General features: G+C 43.3%; 1 long non-coding RNA gene across 1 annotated transcript in view; it reads left to right on the plus strand.

Moving 5' to 3' along the window:
* The first annotated feature begins 1,613 nt into the window (after positions 1-1,613).
* Positions 1,614-18,425, plus strand: part of LOC146775870 (uncharacterized) — a 48,976-nt gene continuing 32,164 nt past the window's right edge. Inside the window, exons 1-2 of the long non-coding RNA XR_014972325.1 lie at positions 1,614-1,712; positions 12,119-12,161. This is a non-coding gene — a long non-coding RNA (uncharacterized LOC146775870). The remainder of the gene's footprint in view (positions 1,713-12,118; positions 12,162-18,425) is intronic.

The following is an 18,425-nucleotide window of genomic DNA, read 5'->3' on the forward strand; positions in this document are numbered from 1 at the left end:
GGCACGTCCCCCCATGGTATCATGGGATATGTAGTTCCGTAGCTAATGCTTCCGTCTACACGGAGCTGCGGTTCTCGTCAGTGTTCTCCTGCGGCACCTGGAGTGCGCCGTGACAGCAGGGGATATAGGGGTTATGGATGGGGAAGTGTTTTAAGACTCGGGTATTAATTTTTATACCTGAGTATTAAATATTAATTCTTGTTTTTATTTTTGATTCCTGTAAATATATCTATTAACTAACTTAAAAGCTAAAAATAAGAATATTACATAATTCGTTTTGGGATTTTGGGGCTTTATGGACTAGGTGAAGAATTGATTTTAAATATCCTGGTATTTATTTAAAAACTTACCATTTTTTTAAAAAAAGGAAAAAAAGTGAGTGGTATGTAGGGTTATATAACAAATAATTAATAAATCACTATAAAGTTAATAAATAAAATACAGAAGCAACTGAGTTTTAATTTTTTATTTTTCAAAAAGAATTAAAATATTCCTAAAATCGTTTTTATTAAATTGTGGTTATTTAATACATGTTGTATAAACATTAATTATTTTATAATTTATAAAAATATTTTTGCAACATTAAAGAAAAAATAACATGTATTAATATTGGAATTACACTGTTTCACACACTTTCCCATTCACTTCAATGAAGGAAATAGTCCTTTTTTTATTTTCGCAATTGTTGGTGACGCACGCGGTTGTAAGTGTGTTTTGCTAGTCGGGGGATAGTCACGTTCAAGCTCAGATGGAGGAAGATCTGCGGTTGGGTAAGTTTGATTTAATTTATATTTCTATGTAATATGGTGGCTATCTCTAGAGTAAAAACAGTCTGTAGGGGTGTGTAGTTGTTATAGTGTACTGTAGTTAACATGTTATGTTCAATTAATCCAATTTCCATTCCTGTGCAGGCTAGCCTCACTTTTCTCCACCAGGATGGTTTATTTTTTCAAAAAAATATTAGCTTTTTCAAAATTTGTAGTCTGTTTGGATATACTACTTTTATTTATTTTTTGAAAAATTGTGTGGATGCATTTGGGGTCTGCAAAAGAAGCAGAGTTTTGCAACAAGGAATGTTTTCGGTGTTGTGTAAGAATTTGGACATTTTTAAAAGACAGTAGTAGCACAAGAGGATTAAGGCTAATGCAGTTGCCTTTCACACATTTTTTTAGTTTTGTGAAGAGAACTCCGGATGTTTGGAAAAGGAGACGTTGTTTTGGAGGAGTAAGGCTAATGTAGTTGCCTTGTAAAAAAACAAATATGCAAAGAAGACGGCTTTTCTATGGGGAAAGAAGTTTGATGTATTGTGGGTTGAGGCTAATAAAGTAGCCTGAAGAAATGTGCTTCAAATGTTTTTTAAACTTGTGGATTACTTTACTTTTGAAGACAAAGCGGCCTTTGGGTGGATAATGGCTAAAGTAGCTGTCTAATATTATTTTATTTTTTGGGGGGAGAATACTAGTGACTGGATTCTTTTATGGGAAGCAACATTCTTGGTGTGGATTGAGGCTTATGTAGTTGCCTTTTTTTAAAATGTTTTTTTTCGGGGAAGATATATTTTCAAAGCTTTCATTTTGGATTGGATTTTCTAGGGAAAAAAGTAAAGTATAAATGAGTGGTGAAACAAATGTTCTCGCAAGATTTGGAGACTCATGGCGACATCTAGATTGTATAACAGTAATCATGAGTTGAAAAAAAGAAGACTTCAAAAGGTAGGAACCCCAACTTTCCTTATTTTTTAGAGAAAAATTATTTAAAAAATTCCAAATGAATTGGTGTTTGTTTAAAAACTGGCAAGTAATGTGGAAAAGTTGTTAGATATTGTTAGAAATTTAGCATGTATGCAATACTGCCAAGGTATTCAGAATCCACAATCAACAAAAATTGTTGTAGTTTTTCCAATAGTCTCTCAGACATTTCTTGACTTTTATTAGAAATTAGTGGATTCAGGCTTCCAGACAGTGATTGGGCCAGTCTCATTTCCAGGAAACTTTGGGGGTGATTATGATAGCGGTGAACCCGCTACCGGCAGCGTGCCGGTGGCGGGTTCACTTTTATCGTGCGGCTATGCTCTGCCCACCAGATAAGGATTCCGGCGGAGTGCTGGCGTACGGAAAGCCCGTTTGCCACAGGTCAGACACAGGCAATCGTTACAATTGCCTGTTGGACCCGGCCAGCATACCTTGAATGGTGGCAGTGCCTAGCAGGCACCGTCCGCCACATTAAGATGCTGCATTCCACCAGCCTTTGAACGGCAGTTCCTCCGCCATTCAAAGGTTGGCGGAGATTTACTTTGGGGGTCCGTGGCGGGCCGTCCTTGTGCAGGGGTAATGCAATTGTGCACTTGGGGGGCACCTATGGTGCCCCTTACTGTTCCCTGCACCAGGTGGCAGGCACTGCGTGGTGCCTTCCACATAGTGCAGGGAAATGCCCTACATGCATTTTTGCCATTGCGGCGGGTGCTGCAGCCAGCAGCACCTGCCACAATGGTAAACATGCACAATGTGACCGCCACAGTGGCGGTCGCATTATAATTGCATGTTCGGGACCACTGCCATATGGCCTGGCGCTCCCGATTCACGTGACGATGGCGGATGGACTCAAGTCTGTCCGCCATCATAATCACCCCTTTGTTCCTACTTCAAAATTTCCAAAAAATGATAAAGATTAGGATGATGTTAGGCTACTGATTTGTTAAAGGAATTGTGACATCCCCAATGGCATTGTGAGTTTTCGCACCACCCTCTAAGCCGATTGAAAAGCAGTTCCACCATTCTATAGGATACCTGGGTTTCCTCCTGCGACATGACCTGCATAGACGGCTAATCCTTGTATCCTCAAAGTAATTAAGTAGAGGGGCTAATTTTTCTTCATTTTGGGTAAAATGGTCGGATTCGGTAATGGAAGTGTAGAATTCATCTACACTTTCGGATGATATGAAACAAAACGCAGTTAGTTTATGTAATTCAGATTGTAGTTTTCTGCTTGACAAATAGTCCTCAACCAAGGGTGATTTCTGAATATTTCACCAATATGCCTGTGGAAAGTGGAAGAAAAATCCTTGAATTTGGGTATCCGGGTATAATTTCGTTAATGAGTTAATCATTGATAATTCAAAATCAATTATTACTTTTCAAGGACTTTTATTCAAGGTTTTTCTTTTGATCACTGTTAGAACTTCAGTGTATATTGAGGAATGTTTGTCAGGGAGCAAAGCATACACTAAAGGAAGAGTTGTGTTATTCCTGTTAGCATGAATAGTATAAATGTGTAAAAATGGATAGGGTGTTGATTTAAATGTACCATCCATCATCTAAATTGGACTATTCTCTAAGGTTACAAGCTTATGGTTATTGCTAAAAATTAAAATTGTTTTTAGAGGGTTGTCCTTATCATATAGGAGGAAAGGTTCATTAAGACAGTTAGAATTAGTTGGGTAGGGATGTTAATGTCTTCGAAGGTTCGGGGTGTTACACGGTCGGGATTACTTGCCAGTTTTTGTCTCTGAACCATCCTTCTAAGGTTGGGGACGGATGTGCACTGGAATGTTTTGGGCCACTTCCCTTAAAATGGTATCGCAGGAATCATTGGAGGTGTGTGCGTGAAGCTTTCTTTGTTGAACATTTTCATGTACCTCTATTTCCATTGCAGCGGCACAGTGGTTATGCTCTGTTGTCCTAACAATGTTATCTTCCTGAGTAACCTCTCTGCCTGTTCAATGGGAAGAGAAGTATTGCGCATAACTCCAATGACTCGTGAGTTCTGCAAATCTGTCTTTGCAATAAAGATAGCCACCATATTTTAAAAGATTGTTGCCAATTCTTGATTTTACGTAATTGGCTTGTCTAGAGAATGCCATTGTTGCACAATCTGTTGGAGAAAGAAAAAAATTAAGCTGTAGTGTGTATGCTTTGACATTTGTTTAATTGTTTTTTATGATTTTCAATCTGTGAACCGAAAACATTTGTTGTTATTTGGTATATTCTCTGAAGTGAGGAATTTTGGCAAATTTCCTGTGGGAATAAAATAAAATGTACAGCACTTTCCTTTTGTGTGGGTAGAGTTTTCAAAGTAGAATAAAAAATAATAAGTTATCTGATGTTAATTTTCTTTTGCTCTGGTAGATATACTTGAGTTGGGTCTCAGTTGTAGAACAGTTGTTTTCTGCTTGTTTGTTTCTGTTTTTTTGGTTACTGTATGAAAACAAGAAATGGCTTGTTATGTCTTGTGAATTCAGAAGAATTTATGGGTGTTTGTTTTCTTTATCACACAAATGTTGGTACCCAGTTGAGGTGGATTATTTATTTTGACACCCAGTCACTGATCAGCACCTGCTTTGGCTTAAATACCTGGTGGTGTTGGATTAATACATTGGACCTCAAGCCACTGACCCCCATCTGCCCCGAGATAAGTACCCTGTGAAGTTGTAATATTGAACTAGAACCCAAGTCACAGACCAATACCTGCCCTGAAGTAAGTACTTGTTGGAGCTGGATTATTCATTTTGACCCAAAATCACTAACCAGCACCTGCTCTGAGGTACGTTCCCAGTGGAGTTAGATACAATAGGATCCCTAGTAACTGACCAGCATTTGCTCTGAGGTAAGTATCCAGTGGAGTTGGAATATTAAACTGGACCTCAAATCACAGACCAGCACCTGACCGGAGGTACATTCTCGGTGGAGCTAGATAATTAAATCAATCAATCAATCATAGCATTTGTAAAGCGCACTACATACCCGTGAGGGTCTCAAGGCGCTAGGGAGGGGGAATGCTGCTACTGTTCGAAGAGCCAGGTCTTGAGGATTCTCCTTAAGGTTAGAAGGTCTTCGGTCTGCCGTAGGCGGATGGGGAGGGTGTTCCACGTCTTGGCGGCGAGGTGGGAGATGGATCTGCCACCGGCGGTCACTCTTCGGATGTGGGGGACGGTGGTGAGGGTGTGATCTGCGGAGCGGAGTTGGTGGGCGGGGGTGTAGAGGCCGAGTCGTCTGTTGAGGTACGCTGGTCCGGTGTCGTGGAGTGCCTTGTGTGCGTGGGTGAGGAGCTTGAAGGTTATCCTCTTGTTGATGGGGAGCCAGTGCAGGTCTTTCAGTTGGGGTGTGATGTGGCTGCGGCGGGGGATGTCGAGGATCAGGCGTGCGGAGGCGTTCTGGATGCGTTGGTCGTTTCAGGAGTTTGGCCGGGGCTCCAGCGTAGAGTGCGTTGCTGTAGTCCAGTCTACTGCTGATGAGGGCCTGGGTGACCATTCTTCTAGTTTCGGTGGGGATCCACTTGAAGATCCTGCGAGGCATGCGGAGGGTGTTGAAGCAGCAGGAGGAGGAGACGGAGTTGACCTGCTTTGTCATGGAGAGTGTGGAGTCGAGGATGATCCCTAGGTTTCGTACGTGGTTGGTGGATGTAGGGGGTGCTCCTAGTGCTGCGGCCACCAGGAGTCGTCCCTGGCCGAGGGGGTGGAGCCGAGGATGAGGACCTCCGTCTTGTCCGAGTTCAGCTTCAGTCGGCTGTTCCTCATCCAGTCGGCGACAGCCTTCATTTCTTTGTGGAGGTTGGTTTTGGCGGTGTGGGGGTCCTTGGTGAGCGAGAGGATCAGCTGGGTGTCGTCGGCGTAGGAGATAATGTTTAGGTCGTGCTGTCGGGCGACATGGGTAAGTGGTGCCATGTAGACGTTGAACAATGTTGGGCTGAGAGATGAGCCTTGGAGTACGCCGCAGATGATCTTGGTGGCTAAGGAGTGGAAGGGGGGGAGGCGGGCGCTCTGGGTTCTCCCAGAGAGGAAGGAGGTGGTCCAGTCCAGGGCCTTCTCTTGGATTCCATTAACAATTAACAACACATGATACCTCTGTCACCATAAATCTAATAATCAACTTTTTGGAGTGGATTTTTATTTTCCACTTCGTACATGTAATCTTCATAAACTACATTTCATGTTTTACATCAAGATCTGTTCAGTGCTGTACAACTTTGACTCAAATTACAACGAAGACACTTGGGAAAACTTAACAACGAAATCGAAATAGACAAATACACAATCATGTACATCAACAATGTTTACATGAAAAAGCAAAACCAATTCTTAATTCTACTTTTTTCGGACAACAGTATGTAGAATACTCAGCATATGAGGGAAGTCCTACACATTTCGTATAATGTACCAGGGACATATTCCTTTTGTCCTCACAGAATAACAGTGTTTTAGAGTGCCAGAGGGAGGTAGCCTCCAAGGGTTGAGAAACCAGATTTTCGACACTATTCTTGAGTGTCTGGCAAATGTTTTTAAAGACTTGACGTAGGTTTTGTTCCTTAAGGTTCTTTGTAAGGCTTGCCTCCTCGAAAAACCAACGCGTTTCGACCTTCTAAACGGCACTTATTATGGAAGGTCTTCATCTGGGTAAACACATGTTTGTGCGGAGGACTGGGTATGTCTGATGGAGAAAAGCGGGGGAGAGGGGGGAAAACCGTGTTACTTGTGTAGGAACACGAATGAAATTTATTTTAAATATTTACAGGTGTATACACTAATTAAAAACATGGTTATTCGTACGTACCGTGGATAAGTCTTACAGATGGAGAAGTTCTAACTTCTTCTAACTCCAGGCACATGCGCTATTGGACTAAAACGGGGGAGAGCATCCAATCAATGAAGGGTGGCCTTTCCGGCACCTGCGGAAATATATGTTTTTAATGTGCTGGAAGCATGTCGTGGCTGGCATGGAGTGCTCAATAAACGAACGGGTTTGTGTTGGTTAATAGTGACTAAAAGTCTCCGACCGATCCTTGGTTCGCAGGTGAATTCAAGTGGCCGTGCTGGATTATGAGACGTTAGCTAAGTGTCATATCGCGGGTTAGGCAGGAAGGTGGGCGTGATATTATGTTCAAAAGATTTAGCCCTCGTGTTACAAAATTCATTGGGGGTGCATATTCTGTAATGAACAGAGGAGGTTCCACCTATAACAAATACTTAGTATGAATTTGATGCCCAACGGAGACCTCTCCCAAGGGGGTGAGGTGGTCGCATGCTTCAGCGGGGTCCGGGCTCTCGATTTTTGTGGCTGCTGCAGGCCTACGTCGTGTGACTAGCATGCGAAAGAACACCTGTGCAGAATAGTATATAAGTGCCTGGTATGCAGAAAAGGTGACCGAGCGACATACGGTCTTACCTAATTAAGCCGGGGTCGAAGCTCTCGTGTTTTGCGGTAGCTCTAAAACAGTGGAGCGGGGCTTCGCTTTCGCAATTAGATTGCGTGACAGTTCACCAAACAGCGCGGGGGCGGTTAATCATGCAGAATGTAGAGAAGCCTATTGCTGCACTGGCTTTAATGATATGCGCAAACGCTCCGGAAGTGGTTTTCCTAATTCCGGGTCTTGCGTGTATGGACTCGATCGAGGGCGTATGGGGAGGCGTGTCTGCATCAGCTAGGGGGCGTTCTGAAGGGCAGGCTGCCTGGTTTTTAAAGCAACATGACTGTTAAAACCTTAGTGGTCTCGCCTAATGTGCTTAGCGGGACAATAAAGTTAACTAAAAAGCACTTTAATCTCCCTAGACTCGCACCCGTAGTTGTATAGTCGAATCAATGACTAACCTGACCCATGGTGAATGGTGCAACTCAAACACTTGCGAGGGGGTGTTCGAGGATGTTGGGACAATTATTCACTCTCAAGGGGAGAGTGGTGTGGGGTCAAAGGAGCCGCAATGGGATGTCCTTTCACGCCGGAAATGGCCATAATGTTTATGGCACTGTTTGAAGACAGATGGGTCTATAACAACAATCCATATGACGGCCACATTAAAATGTGGTACCGTTATATGAATATTCTACATACTGTTGTCCGAAAAAAGTAGAATTAAGAATTGGTTTTGCTTTTTCATGTAAACATTGTTGATGTACATGATTGTCTATTTGTCTATTTCGATTTCGTTGTTAAGTTTTCCCAAGTGTCTTCGTTGTAATTTGAGTCAAAGTTGTACAGCACTGAACAGATCTTGATGTAAAACATGAAATGTAGTTTATGAAGATTACATGTACGAAGTGGAAAATAAAAATCCACTCCAAGAAGTTGATTATTTGATTTATAGTGACAGAGGTATCATGTGTTGTTAATATTATTTGGATTCCAACTTCAGTTTTCCTTAAGAGAATCAATCCCCTATTGTTTATATTCTCTTGGATTCCGGCGTCATGGAGGCGTGCTCTTAGTGTATGGTGGCAGACTGTGTCGAAAGCTGCTGACAGGTCCAGGAGGATGTGGGCCGCGGTTTCTCCGTTGTCGAGCATGATCCTGATGTAGTCGGTGGCGGCGATTAGGGCAGTTTCGGTACTGTGGTTGCAGCGGAACCCCGGACTGGGATGGGTCCAAGATGTTGTTCTCTTCGAGGAAGCTGGTCAGTTGTTTGTTGACGGCCTTTTCGATGACCTTCGCCGGGAACGGGAGCAGGGAGATGGGTCGGAAGTTCTTGAGGTCCTTGGGGTCCGCCTTGGGTTTCTTTAGTAAGACGTTGATCTCTGCGTGCTTCCAGCTCTCCGGGAAGGTCGCTGTCTCGAAGGAGATGTTGATGGTTTTCCGGATGTGGGGTGCGATGGTGCTGCTGGCTTTGCCGAAGATGTGGTGTGGGCAGGGGTCTTCCGGGGATCCGGAGTGGACGGTGTTCATGATCTTGATGGTGTCGTCGTCGTTGATGTTGGTCCAGGCGAGCAGGCGGTTGGTGCGGGTGGTGGTCGTGGGAGCTGTTGCTGGGGTGGCGACGGCGTCGAAGCTGTCGTGGATGTCTGCGATCTTGCGATGGAAGAAGACGGCCAGCGAGTCGCACAGGTCTTGTGACGGTGGGATGTCGTTGGTGTTGGAGCTGGGGTTGGAAAGTTCCTTCACGATGCTGAAGAGCTCTTTGCTGTTGTGTGCATTGTTGTCTAGGCGGTCTCTGAAGGCGGTCCTTTTGGCGGATCTGATGAGTTTGTGGTGTCGGCGGGTGGCGTTCCTGTGGGCAGTGTAGCTTTCCGGTGTTCTCGTCCAGTTTTTTTCTAGTTTTCGGCAGGTTCGCTTGGAGGCCTGAAGGTCTTCGGTGAACCAGATGGCTCTCTTGCTGGTGTGGGTGCTGGGGGGCTTCTTGAGCGAGCGAGGGTGTTGGCGCAGTCATTGATCCATTGTCTGAGGCTGTGGCTGCGGCGTCGGGGTCGGTCGGGTCTGCGGGTGGGCTTCTGGGCGAGGGCGGCGGTTAGCTGGTTCTCGGTGATCTTGTCCCAGCTGCGGCGAGGCATCTGCTGGGTGTAGTGGTATGTGGTGGGTTTCCGGAAGGTGAAGTGGATGCAGCTGTGGTCGGTCCAGTGGAGTTCGGTGGTGCGGTCGAAGGAGACGTGGGTGCTCGCTGAGAAGATGGGGTCAAGTGTGTGGCCAGCGGAGTGAGTGGGTGCTGTGATGAGTTGTCTGAGTCCAAGGTTGGTGAGGTTGTCGATCAGGGTGGAGGAGTTGGCGTTGTTGTTGTTCTCGATGTGGAAGTTCAGGTTCCCGAGGAGGATGTAGGTGAGGGCGTGTCTTCTGACGAGGTCAGTGATGGAGTCGCTGAACTGCTGTCGGGGTCTGATTAAATTGGACCTCAAGTAACTGTCTAGCACCTGCTCTGAGGTAAGTACCCGGTGGAGTTGAAATATTAATTTGGAACCTAAGTCAATGATCATGTAAATGTAAATTGATACTTGTATAGCGCACTACTCACCCGCACGGGTCTCAAGGCGCTTGTACGAATACCGCGGTGGAACCCATCCTGGCTTTCCCTGTGAGGCGTCCACTCCTGGGCACCCCCAAGGTGGAAGCCAGGAATCCTTAGCGTTGTGGGGGCCGTTGTGGAGATTAAGCAAGCTATTGCCCAGAGTTGCAGAGTGGGACTCCATGATTGGAATGGCACCGAGGCAAGAATTATCAGGTCCGTGGAATTTTTTGAGCCCAAGACCCGCCGAGGCGGGGAATTGAACCCTGGTCCCGGGCTAGACCTCTGCATCAGGGTCTGCCGCTCTAATCATTGAGCCACACTTCTCCACTCATCAGCTGCCCTGAAGTAAGTACTTGGTGGAGCTAGATTTTTCATTTGGACTCCAAGTCCTTGATCAGCATCTGCCCAAAGCTAAATAGCCGGTTGAGTTGGATTATTTAATAGGACTCAGAGTTAGTGAACAGCACCTGCCCTAAGGTAAGTACCCGGCGTAGTTGGAATATTAAATTGGACCATAAATCACTGTACCACCGGCAGGTTCAAAGTTTAAAGTACCCGGTGGAATCGGAATAGTAATTTGCGTCTCCTAGTCAGTGACCATTAGGTGTCCTGTGGTAAGTGTCTGATGGTTTCTTTTTTTGTTTTTTTTTGTTTTTGAAATCACTGTTCAGTTTTTTTAGCACTATTATTAATAATAGAAGAATTTTTAGTACTTACTTTGTAGAGTAGTAGCTTGACCAGGGAGTTCTTCAGGCACTTTGACCTGGAAATCTAAATTTTCTATTAGTTTGATATCTGAAAGATTGAAAACAATTTTTTAAAATTATGTTAAATGCTTTTTTTTGTACCATGGTAATTGCCTAGAAAAAAGTATCTAGTTGAATATGTTTTTTTCAGGGACCTCCTAGTCACTCTTTGAGGTTAGTACCTGTCAGATTTGGAAATTTATTTTGGTCTTTTGAGTTTCTGACTAGCTATTCCCCACAGGTGACAGACTTTTAATATTAAATTCGATCCCAAGTTATTGACCACCGCTTGCCATGACGTGAGTACCCGGTGGAGTTGGAATATTAAACAGGATCCCTGGTCAGTCACCTGCACCTTCCATGAGGTAAGTAGTTAGTGGATTTAGAATATTAAACTGGACCCCAATTTTGTGACTAGGACCTGCTTTGATGTGAGTACCTGGTGGATTTGGAATATTTTTTGGGACACCAATTCACCCTCCAGCACCTTCCATGAGGTAAGATCCATGTGAAGTTGGAATATTTATTTGGACCTTCAAGTCAGTGACCATCACCTACCCAAAGGTAAATAGTGGACGGAGTTGTAATAATAATTTGGATTTTGTAGTCATTGTTCATTTTTCTAGTACCAGGAATATTATTGGTAAAATTATTTGGCGCTTACTGTGTGTTATATGACCATTAGGGTCATTGTCGACATTGCTAAGTTAGCATGAGTTTTGCTGCCATTATGCTGCTTTTGCCCCCGTTACTACATGACTTTATTTTGCAAGACTCTGTTTGTGCCTTTCACATGAGAACTGTCTGCTTTCTGCGTTCTCAGCCTGTTCCTGGAGTTTAGCCTGAACACGATGTGCAAGGTTGATAAACAAGGCCCCTAGTTATTCTGTTCTGGTCAGTCCCTAGCACCTAGACAAAACATGATAACACAGCTGCTACTGCTGGAAACTCGTGCTTTGATATTATGGGGATGCTTGTTGTTCTAAAACACACATGGAGAGGGACCTTTCCAGGTAGAAGAGCTATGCTCTTCCTATGATGTAGAAATACCATCTAGGCACTAAGGTAATGGGTCTGCTGACAAAGCGCAGAGATCTTCTTTTATAAAATAAAATATCTTCTAGCCGAGGGGAGGGTGGTTAGGCCATATAGTGCTTTATCCACTGTCTGTATACGATGACATCCCCCTTTCTAATCTATGGAATTGCAACAATGGTAACTGTTTTAGGTTTATGCTGTCAGATTCCGTACCTGAGCTTGTGTCTCCACAGGAGCAGAAAGGCTGAACTCAACTGCAAGAGGATAATTTCCCAACTCCCCAACTTCTCTATGAACTAGAGTTTAATCTGCCCACAGCGAAGAGGGAGAAAGGGGAATGGGAAGAAATGAGAGACTGCCACTGCGGTGCTGCTTCAGACGTATTTTCCTTAATTGACCTCTTGGCACCTGAAACCACAAAGCACAAGATTAAATCTGAATACACTACTCTTGAACAGAATAATATTACTTCACATGAAATCTCTACTACTCTAAGTATTCTTGGTACCTGAATTACACAGTGGATTAGCTTCTCTCTTATGGTAGTAACAACATGTTTGTAACAATCCTGCCTCATAAGATTGTTAATGAATTCCACTAACTATACTTCCTTGTTCTTATCCCACTCTCTTAGATGATTCCAGAAGGAGCAGGGAACTTGCTGAATTGAATTGGTGGTTAGTACAAATATATATATATATTTATATTTACTTGTGAAAGAATTGCAGAGCAAGTTCTGTTAGTGGCTGAATTAATTTTGTAATGAAGCAATAGGGTGAAGAGTTAATGAGCGCTGCTTGAAGAAAGATTCTTAGTAGCTTTTGAACGATAGAGATTAGTTCAGTTAATTATTCAAGCAGTGGTTCTTTCCTCTGAAAATAATGAAACAAGTCTCTGATGATATGCTGTGAAGAATTCTCTTTTTCAAACTGTTACACTCTGGACGAAGTCTGCAGTCTGTCAAAGTATGCCTAAAATTGGTTATCACCGTTCTGAAAAACTATCTCAGTGAGAATCGTTTATAAGTCTCTGTATTTCTTATGCACTCTAGATGGCAATGAGAGAGTTTTTAAAAGAGACTGAAATGCTCTCTTGGCCCGAGAAATACCTTGTCTTCTCCCACGAAGTGTCTAGTATAGCGAAAACAGCTCACCGACCTCAGAACCAGGAACTGCCAGCGGAATTCAAATGTGCAGGCAGACGATTCAAACGCACATTAATTCCTGACTGGAACGTGAAGCGCAGTATCAAGACACTTCTTAACTAGAGGGCTAACTTTATTACTAGGAGTGTGCACCATCTTGAAATTCTTCCAATGCGGCTGGACAGGAATTAATCCTAAGGTAATGAAAATCGTCTGGCTACAAGTTGCTCCACATAACTGGAGTTTGTCTGACAACTGCCACTTGTTTTGCTCTAGAATGAGGCCAAGAACCTAACAAACTAGAGTATGATTGCCCAGTCCTGAAAAGTGCGTTTTGCTGCTGGTAGTGGCTCGTATACTGCATTATAGAGCACTATAGTTAAAATAAACATTTTGAACAATAACAGTGACTCTGTCAATTCTTATTGTGGACCGGTATAAGTGAGAGAGCGAAAGGGTATGTCTTGCTACCGCGATTCCTGACAGAGTCGGGAGTGTTGTGTTCTGGGTTGTATAATCATTTGTAGCTTCGTGATTATATAGGAGAATGAATGAGACACTATAGCTAGTCGGTTTGTGGATTATGGGTTAATGAGGCAGTAGGGAGGCTCAGCCCCTACATGCCGAGGTCCGGTTTTCCTGCGCATAGTTCTGAATATGTGCAGAATCCCTGCCACATGGCGCCCAACGTTTGGTCTGGTACTTATCTGCGAAACTCCTGAGTAGTGCTTGTGCTTGTCTACAATCCCCTCACATCCGTTTCCGGAGACAGTTGTGACAGTGTAGCCTCCTATATTATGAAATTATAGGTTTTTCAAGCTTGAATTCTAAAAGGTTCTTTTTTATTTCTTTTGCCTGTTATTGCTCTGCCGCTCGTAGGTTGTTATTCTCTTACATTCATTATGACGGTTGCCATAACAGCGCCGAACCGCGCTCCAGTCACCACTTATTTGACTCAATATGGAGTTCCTAATGGTGGTGCTGATCTTATTTTTGTTGTTGAGGCAGATGCTGTGCATCCCTTCGAGGTGTTTTATTCTTTGGTCACCTTTCCAGCAGTGGATGGAAATAATTTGTTTCATGAGTATACTGCCACTGCGCCACCGCAGGATTATCGACCTTATCAATCTCTTGAAGTTCTGTTAACGGCTTGGCAACACACTATTTGGTTTAATGGCGCCCTTCCTCACCCTTTGACAGTGGTCCGTTTAGGCCCCCCACATGGCCCGTTTTGGCTGGGTATACACCGCATCCAAATTATCTTACTGTTACAGTCGCGGAGCTATGCGTATTGCACACTTTGTTGATACGTGTACATAGTGCTGTTATACAGTTCATGTCACGCAAAATGCAGATGGGACCACCTGGAGTTGCTTCACAACCACCGGGCCACGATGGTGTAGTTGTCAGTCCTATCATGATTAATTCAGTGATGGGCAAGCGTCCGCACAATAAGGACAAGCTTGCTGGGAAATTTGAGCAACTCGAAGCAGTTTTTCCAAATACCACACCTGTGGAGAAACACAGTATTTTGACCATGAGCTTACCTAAAGGCCTTGTTCCCGAGTTAGCCGATTGTAACTCTTGGGGTAGAGTGTTTGCAGTGGTATATTCAATGTGTTTTGGCACTCCCTCAATGACCGTTCTCTCTTCCGTGATAAAACATGTTCAGGATATACATGGGGCTGAAGTGGCCCTGGAATTGGGAATGAGACTGGTGGGGGTGTTCGATATTGTTTGCGATATGATCCTTGCTAATGTGAAGGGTGAAGCTGTAAGCTTACAAGTGGCACAATGCTTGGAGGCTGTTGCTGATGCAGAAAAACAGTGCAAATTGCCAAAGATTATTGCTAAAGTTTATAAAACCTTAGGGCGTAATAGTCTGGGAATTAAGCCTTTTACTCAAACTCAAGCTCAACAAAAGGCCCAGACTGATAAGGATGGGTGCTTGTTCTTTCCTAAAAAGAACTAGAGAAATAAAAACAGGGGCAGTAACAACAGAAGCAAGTTTCACATGCTGGCTTACCGACTCCTGATTCTTCTGAGCGCACCTATGATTTGTGCGGCTGTGCGCGACCGTGCGAAAATTAAGACTCCTGATAGATTTGAAGTCCCTGATCAGCGCTCTCCTAGTTCTCTTCAGGACACATCGGACTCTCAAGTCAGTGGTGGGGAGCGCCAGGTTTGTGGCAAAGGTGTAAACAGGCAATAGGGACGGGATCAACCTCGACAGTTTGACAGAAAAGCCAAACAAGAGGGACTGCCTCGTTTTTGACACGCCCATCAAAAGAATAAAGTTGCCGCTTTAACAGCGAAGTATGCCTCAGACGGTGAGAACGCTACTCCTAGACTGGACATGGGCAGTGACTCTACTCAACAGCCCGGCGGAGGTTACCATAGCATGGGAGGCACTGCATCCCTGTCTGGAGGCGAGACCAACTGACACATTTATTACAGTAGAAACAGCAGATACTCGATTTGCACCCCTCGATAGACTATATGAAATTGTCTTGCAAATTGAAGGCGATATACAGCGTACAATTACAGCGGTTTTTGGGGAAAATCTCACTTCCTCATATGACATTTTGTTGGCTGAGGCAGATTGACCTCCACCATTTGTTCTGGCCGCTTCTAGAGGGGAGGATGTGATACTTCCGAGTTCTTCATTTTACTTCCCTGAGGGAGCTAAACTGGCTTACACATCAGAGTGGGCATTGGCTCTTGCCCCAGCAGTGTACCATAATCGGGTGGGCTGGGATAGAGATTCACCGGCACATGAAATACCACTACGGTATGATATTTATCTGACGGATGACAAACTGATACCACATCTAGTCCGATTCAACCGAATTATTCTGTCGTTTGTATGGGTACAAATTCAATTTTGCTAAATCACACATTGTTTGTTTTGCTTTGCTCTTTTTGGGCTCCGAGCTCAATAATGAAGGTAGGGGGTTAGCCCCCCACTTTCTGTAGAAATGTGCACAATTGCAACCTCCATCTACACTGAAGAAGCTTCAGTCTTTGCTGGGAATTTTTGAATTTCGGGGGGATTTACATCCCTGATTATGCCCAGTGTATCAAACCGCTTTATGCGTTGATACAACGACATATTCTTCTGCCTGCTGGCTTCCAGAACATACCTCTATTCTACAATCTTTGCAGTCTGATCTATTAGCGACTAATTACTTGTTAATGTGTGATAATTCCACGAACCTGGTCATACGTATAGTACTGGGGATGGTGGGTTTCACTTACTTGACGTTCAACGAGGGCGACACAATGCCTATTGCATACAAATCACATTTGTACACTGCTGCGGAAATGGGATTTTTGAAAATTGAAAATATTTTGACTGCGGTCCAAATGGCAATTCTGAAAGAACGCTCGCTGGCTCAGGGGAAATGCATTCTCATGCTATCGCCTATTCCTGCTTTAGAAGCAGTGACTAAGTCAAATGTACCGAACTCTAAAGCTTTACATCCCTGTTGGATACAATGGGCTGCTTCTTTGACATCAGCTGATGTCTTGTTTATTTTCGATCCTGCTATTCAGACACAGGAGTTTTTACAATATGAACATGTTCATCCTCCTCTGTTGTCGTTGCTTCCTTTGGATGAGTACAAATGTATCATTTATACCGACGACTCGGCTCAACCGGCCATCAGGTCCAAACATGCTTATTCAGCAGCTTGCAATATTGTGACTGGTTCAATTGTAAGTGTGAATTCAATTCTTCAATTTGGCCTACACAGGCACTTGGGGACTGTATGGCGCAATTAGAGGAGCTGCGTGCTCTTGTTCTAGCTCTCAAGTTTGCTGATCCTAATGTGAATACTCTTATTGTGTGCGATTGTTACTACTGTGACTTTCAAATCAGTGACCATCACCTACCCAAAGGTAAGTAGTGGACGGATTGGAATGATAATTTAGGTTTTGTAGTCACTGTTCATTTTCTAAGACCAGTAATATTATTAGTAGAATTGTTTGGTGCTTACTGTGTAAAGTAGTAGTTTGCCAAAGCAGCTTTTAGATTGGGAAATAAAAATATTCCATTGGGTTGATGTCTGAAATATTGAAAACAGAATTATTTCTTTTTTTTTTTTTTTTACATTTTATTTGCTTACAAACTATTACCAGGTTGAATAGGTTTTTTTGTTCGGGGAGCTGTCACTGTCCCACTGAGATTAGTATGTGGCCTATATATCCTTTTGACCCTTGAATCACTATCCAGCACCTGCCACGAGGTAAGTACCTAGGGGAGTTGATATATTAAAATGAATCTACAAGTCACTGACCTGCACTTAATCTGAGGTAAGTTGCCCCTGATGTTGGTATATTTAATGGGACCCTAGTTACTGACCAGAACCTGCCTGGGGTTAAGTACCTGGTGGAGTTGTAATATTAATTTGAATCAGAAGTTACTGACCAGCACTTGCCCCGTGATAACTACTCGACGTATTTTGCTTATTAATTTAGATCGTCTAGTTTCTGAGCAGCGTATGCTACGATGTAAGTTCGATAGTAGTATGTTTTTTTAACTTATTTTAAAATTGTGAAAAATTTTATTACTTTTTGTAAATTCACATAAAAACTTTCTACTTACATTGTGGAAATCGATTAATTCCTATGGCAGAATTTGATTAGGCTGTTAGGATTTTTTTAATTTACCTGCTGAAGCCACTAGATGGCACTCTTCACTAAATTATGTTGTTTGTGAAGTTCCGCTATGAACAATGCTTGTGCTCAGTACAGGCGCACAATGCCCATTGGCTCAAAGGGCTTCAGCCCCCCCCCCCCCCCCCCCTTCGTGTGTGTCAGCCCAGGCTGAGGCAGCTTCCCGGGCACACACACACAGCCGCACCCGAGTACTTCACAGGTCTTTAAAATACCATTTACTTGTTAACGAGGCTTTGTTATTCTTTCACCCCTTCTTAGAGCCCCTGCATCTTCACTCTGCCGATTGCTAGAAGAATTAGCCACCCCCGAAATTTTAATTAGCCCCCCCCCAAAAAATGTGTCTCTAGTTGCGCCTCTGGCTCAGTACGATAGTCTGAGTACAACTGATCACAAAATGGTGGCCGGCTGTTTTTAAATATTTTCTTAGAGTTGCTCTTTTTTGTAAATCAAATATGTTTTGAAAATGGTTTGATTTAAAACTATTTGCTATGTGGGAAAGTGTATTTTCTTTTCAACACTTTATAAAATGTGTTTACAACTGTGCAAGTGTTTGTTTGTCCACCATTTTAGTGCCCATTGTAGTTTTTCATATGTGTAAAAATAGAGGATGGACTTCATTTTGGAGGTTTCACCTCAGTTGCTTGTTAGTATGCCGTTTGTCTTTGTAAATTAATTAAATGAAGTATTGTTGTAGAGAATAAGAATTATTACGTTTGTTATATTGAAAAAAGTCTTGTCTAACTAATATCTACAGCTTTTTGAAAATTGCCAAGTATTTTTTATTTTTATTGCATTGATCCTTTCATTATGTGCCTGTGTGCGTAAATTCGTGGTTAGGTTATGAGGAGTAGCAATTGTCATGGTTCAAACGCTTTTAATGTAATGGTATAGAAATGCGTGGTTTAGACATTCGTTGTTAAAATCTGCGTTGTTCAGGTACCTTCATTGTTTCGCATGCATGGTTCAGGCACGTGTGATTTATGAGGTCATGGTTCAATCATACAACCCTCAGGGGTCCGCCATTAGTTCGGAACCTCCCTCCAGAAGCTGTGCTCTTTGGGGTGATTCTTGGGAATGTACCTTCTCCACCCCAGGTCTAAAACCTGTAAGAGCTTGA

Source organism: Triturus cristatus, chromosome 12, assembly GCF_964204655.1.
Source record: "Triturus cristatus chromosome 12, aTriCri1.1, whole genome shotgun sequence".
Taxonomy (NCBI): Eukaryota; Metazoa; Chordata; class Amphibia; order Caudata; family Salamandridae; genus Triturus; species Triturus cristatus.